Here is a 5,604-nt window from a genome sequence, read left to right as displayed (position 1 = left end):
CACACACACACACACACACACACACACACACACACCCCTCAAGAAGCCTTTATCACCAGAGAGGGACAGGCCTTAAAAAAGACCATCAGTCATGCAAATCAGAGAGGTTTCTATAAGCTCTTTCTGCTCCATGATTCAAACTGGCTGCAGACAGGAAGCAGGGATTGTTGGTGAAGGGAGGTGCTGGTGCAGAGCAGGTTAACTAGGAGCTGTCTGGGCCTGATGGTGTCAGGGTTGAAGAGAAGCAGGAGCTACACATGTAGGTGACACTCAGTGTTGCCAAACATATGATAATTATTGTATTCATATGATAGACTAAGGGTATATGCAATAAATGGATTTTAAAGAGCCCAAATTTATGTTTTGGCATTTCCATGCAGCATAAAACTTGGTATTTACCAATCACAACACATATCTCATCATAAAATGAACAGGGTCACATATAGACAAACAGCCACTCAACACTTTCAACCAGGGACAATTCAGAGTTACCAGTTAACCTGGCATGTATTTTGGTTTGTTGAAGGAAGAAAACCCACACCTGCATGGGGAGAACATGTAAACGCTCAGACAGGCTCCAAGTTGCAAGGCAGTCCTTCAACCCTCAGGCTGAGTGGTGACAGCTCTAACCACTGCCCCACCATGCCGCCCCAGAAAACTATTAATGCTGCCTTAAAAAGCAAATGTGTCAATTGTCTCTTTATTTTTAACATGGGGTCACGTATTCTTTTTGCAACAGTATTGACAATAATGATAATTCTAGGGCAACAGTTCCCATATCATCCCCTGAGGGTGTTTCTAAAACAGGTTAATGAGAATTGGATATCAATGCAAAGTCCAACAATTTGTTTCACTTTAATTTCTCTTTCATTGGGCCTCCTTTGCTAATTGGACACCTTGCTGTAAAACTTTATGCATAATTTAACCCTTGGAAGGTCTTTGAAGGGAAAAAATAGCCACACATTCATTTTTTTGTGTTGACATATCCTAAAAAGCTTTCTAATTTTTTTAAAATGTCAGAATTGCATCATCTGCTCCTGTAAACTCAGTCACTTTACTACCTTTAGTGTTCCTTTGTGGGAAGATTGACTCATTGAAATCCATTATAAGTGCATTTTTTAAACCCAAATGTATCATATCATAAAATGATGCATTCCTTTCATTTTACCTCTATTTCTCTACTTTTAAGTTTCAGATAATGCCTTGTTCCTGCCATGCCATGCTCCTGTCTGACTTTACTTTTGGCAAATCTCATCCTTACAGCTATAAGTCATCATTTCTTTTCAGAAGTGGAGAGAAGAACTTTATCTTTTCACATTGGACCTGGTACCTTTGATTCCATTGTTCTCCCTCTGATTCTGTTGACATCCAGGGATTTTTTTTACTGACTCATCATCCATCATCCAACGAGACCATCTGAACTGTGCTCGTCAAAGTTTGAAAGTAAACAATCGACTCGTAATTGTTGGCAACGAAACCTTTGCTGATTTAACTTAATTACAAATAATGCGAGATACATTTCATAATGAATTTATAGTGGTTTTTTATAACAAATAAAACACAAACAAAAAATCTAATCAAATACACTGATTGTTTGTATATTTTACAACTAACAATAAATTTCAACTGAGCTAATCTTGTGATATGCAATAATGGTGTTTGACCAAACTTTGAAAATGACATTTATAGACAATATAAACAGATAAATCTCAGCTATTAACACACCAAGTTGTAGCCTTTTCTGTGTTTACAAATGTCAGCTGGCTGTGGCAGCCATTTTAAATTGGGTTTACTTCAAAAGTTAATTAGTGATAGATGTACATCAAATGGTAAGTTTCTGCAAGTTTCATTAACATTCCTTCATGTGAACATTTTTGTCTGTCTGTGCCTTATGATGGCAGGCAATAACTATTAAAAACTATTTGATAAAAACTATATCAACCAAAAGCATCAATGATTTTTTTAGATTTACTCAAACGAAATACGCAATGACTGATTGCCAAACATTATATACAGTAATTATTATTCCTGGCACTGCACACTTACAGTAATCACAATCTGACGGCAGCGTGGCCTTTGTAAATTATTTAGTTCTTGGTGTCTAATGCTTGAACCAGTGACTCAGAGTAAGGGAGGTGACAGAGCAACCCACTCTCATGGCAAAGCTCCGCCCGTCCTCCAATAAGAACCGAGAGATGCTGCCATGCTGACTGAGCCTTGGACACGAGCAAAGGTTGTAAAGCAATGCACCACATCCAGCGCGCTGCTGCAGAGAGAACCCATTGCTCAGCATTTTTTAATTATTAACAACTCTCAACCACACAGTCTTTCACTCTCGCTCTTTCAGGCATTAGTGCGAGCCTTATGTACCAAACAGCAGATTGGAGGTGGGGAGGTGAGGGGGGGGGACGGACGCACACACTCAGACAGACTGAGAGTCACTGTTTTGAGCAACAGAGTGGATGTTGTTAGACGTTTAAGTCTGCGACACTGACAAACCATCCACGTTTGCACGGGCACGGCAGCGCTGCTGACAGGGACCATCTGTAGAGCCATCTGCCAGGACCGTGTTCACCTCTGAAATGTGGGAGAGCACTAACGGTTAAAAGACACACCAACACATCCTGTGGGCAGGCACGGCTCCAGGTCCTACCTCGCTGGAGAGTAAACAGGAAAGACCAACCAGTGATCAATAAGGCGTCGTGCTGCTAAAGAAAAGGCTGCCTCTGTTCTGCATTTTCCCATTCTTAAATCGACACAGTACGCACAGGAATGGACACGTCCAACGATGTATAACATTAAAACAACTCCAAATGTACACATCAATCAGACGTCTTCATACACTTTCACAGACTACTTTTGTCTCAGCCTTTCTTTAGAACCACAGCCTGTCTATAAAAAGCTTCGGGGGCACGGAGCAGTGAATTAACTGCACTCTAGCAAGAGCCTGCAGCCAGTTTCATATTTGCAAGGCTGATGGTGATTCATCCCTGTATGCCCCAGAGGTAAGAGGAGGGACTTTGGAGAACTGGCAGCTGATGTATCGGTCAGTCGTGCTTTAATTTCTTCCCTTGATGGCATCTTATCGCTGAGGAACAAGTACCAGACAGAGGCCTTAAATCGGGGCCGTAAAGACAGGTCTGCAGCTACTAACTTGAAGTAACCTGCAGCTGGTCCGCAGAGATGCATCACTTGGTTTATGGCATGTAAAAACATTACAACAAATCTCCATCTAGCATTGCGATCTGCTTTGTTGTTGTTCTGCTGGCACAGTCGCTGATTCTTTTTGTTCTGCCGAAGGCAAACAAACAGATCTTGGCTGACAAACTGTTTTGGTCCGAAACAAGTCTTGCAAATAAACATCTTTGCAAATAATCTGGCTCGAAATCCGAGGTATGTTTGCAAGGTGTTAGAGGCTGGGGTTCATGGGTTTAGACCAATTCTGGTTTGGTTATTTAACTCTTAGCTCCCCAGGGAGAGAGAAGGGGTGATTTTGTTTAAAGGCCACTATAATCGCTTCTGTCTTTTTGCCAGCATGCAATGCCACTTAGGCAGATCTAAACCTCGGTTTCTGGAGAGGCTCATGGATCGATCCTGATGAAAATTTGAGGATGAAGCCACTCCCTTCCGAAGCTCGGCCACAAATGGCAGAACGGACGTTTATCTCCTTTGACGAATGTAGGACTAATAATTTTTAAAAAAAAAATGAAAAAGCGAGACGTAACATTTTGGGCTCAGAGCTCCAAACGTGGATCGTGAAGATCAAAGAAGAACACAGAGTCATGCACCTTTACTAGTGTGGCCATGGTAACGGGGAAATCAAAAGACGGCGCGCAGTGATTAAACGCTGTGTGTGTGCGTGTGTATGTGTGTGCATCATATCCATGTTCTACATTTCATAGTACCTACACTACACTACACTACACTGCACATTGCATGCTGCAGCGGATGTAGTATGATTAGGAAAGGAAGCCATGCTGAAAACATGGGATTGTAGGTACAGTCGCCTTGCATCCTTCAGCTTTAAATAATGCAGTTAGTGTGCGAAGCCATTGTTTTTTTTTTTTTTTGTTTTTTTACGTTTCCCCTCAAACATTCACATTTCCATAAAGCTCTCAGACATTCCTTTCCTCCTCTGCACAAAAAACCAGCGAAACAAACCAATAAGAACAAAAACAGAGGGGTAAAAGCACAAGGGTGTCGTCCAGTCACTACACTATGGTTGCTCATGTGAGGGGATGCAGCTGCAGAGAGCTCTCCCAGTGTTCATTCAGTCTTTTCCTCCCCTCCCCCCCAGTTTAATCTCACTCCTGCTTCAGGTCTGTGGTTTGGAGACGGTGGAACCGAGAGGCAGCTTCTTCTTCTCGTCTGTTTTGGTCTGCTCTGACCCGTCCGAGTGCGATGCTGTATGGGTGGACAAACATCACAACAAGTAAATGGGTGTGCATCACCTCCTGTCCAAGAGAGACACAGCTGGAGTTCTGACTTGCCCTGCCCACATCAAGTCTCTGATGCTTCACTGATTCTTTTTTTTATCCCCACCCACCCCCAACCCAACATTTGATTCAGACAAATAAATAAATAAATAAATAAACAAATAAATAAACAGAATCCTGCAGCAACGCCCTGAGACTGCAACAACACAATCTCAATAAATAAAACTGACAAGGTCTGCTTCCTGATATCAAACCTGCAAGAAGGAAGCAGTGGAGTGCTGCCAGACCCCGAACACTCCTGAGGAGCATCACCATGTTCCACCTCTTCTATTCATCATGAAGAAACTTGGACTACACGATCACGTCAGCATACAAATAGGTTCCCAATAAGCTGCCAGTGAGACGTGTTTCTCCTAAAAATAGCAATTCAGTCAAATGTTCATTTACATGACAGGCAGCAGCAGCTTCATGCACACACACTCACCAACCCTCCCTCTTTTCTTTTGCTTGTTGGCTCTAATCAAACAACAACCTGCTCATTAAGAGAATTCATTCCATCATGCTCCGTCTTCACAGATGATCCACAGTCCCTCTGCCTCAGTCCTCTGAATGAAAAGCTGCTTTCATTCAACTTGGGTACGAGACAGTTCACTGCGTCCAAGCTGGAGACCAAATAATACCTTCAAGGCAGCTTGACAGGGAGAAGATGCACTGTTTAGAAAGGCTTATGAAGGAGATCAGAGCCTACCTGGGAGTCCAGCCCTGCCTCCTTCTCTCCTCTCTCTCGGGGTGCTGTCAGGGAATGATGCAGACTAGTTTTCTGCGCGGAGCCCGGATTCTAGTGCCCCCACCCCCCACCCCCTAGTCATTCATTCAGTCACTGCGCATGGTCCCTGTCAGCACATAAAATCGCGCTGTGTTTGATTATATTTTCGGCTCGGAGGAGTTTCTGCGTGGCTGCAGGCTCTCAGCGGATCGCCGCGATGCGTGTGGGAAAACTGGTCTTTGATCCTGCGTGGAGAATGGTTGGAAAGCCCTTGGTTCCGTGGGAAGGAAACCCCTGGATCCGAAGTGATAACAGTGATGCTGAAGTGGGCAGTCAGCACCTGATCCAGTTTGGATGGGTCTAAATTTATCCCACCACTCTGGCGCAGGAGAGGTTTTATTA

General features: G+C 43.3%; 1 protein-coding gene across 1 annotated transcript in view; it reads right to left on the bottom strand.

The window, feature by feature from the left end:
- LOC106520128 (rabphilin-3A) overlaps positions 1-5,527 on the bottom strand; it is a 26,429-nt gene extending 20,902 nt beyond the window's left edge. Inside the window, exon 1 of the mRNA XM_014012075.1 lies at positions 5,185-5,527. The gene's annotated coding sequence lies outside the window, so the exon portion shown is untranslated. The remainder of the gene's footprint in view (positions 1-5,184) is intronic.
- Between the last annotated feature and the right edge of the window lie 77 nt (positions 5,528-5,604).

The sequence above is a fragment of the Austrofundulus limnaeus genome, unplaced genomic scaffold (genome assembly GCF_001266775.1).
Source record: "Austrofundulus limnaeus strain Quisiro unplaced genomic scaffold, Austrofundulus_limnaeus-1.0 Scaffold88, whole genome shotgun sequence".
Lineage (NCBI taxonomy): Eukaryota > Metazoa > Chordata > Actinopteri > Cyprinodontiformes > Rivulidae > Austrofundulus > Austrofundulus limnaeus.
This window is presented reverse-complemented; position numbering and strand designations above follow the sequence as displayed.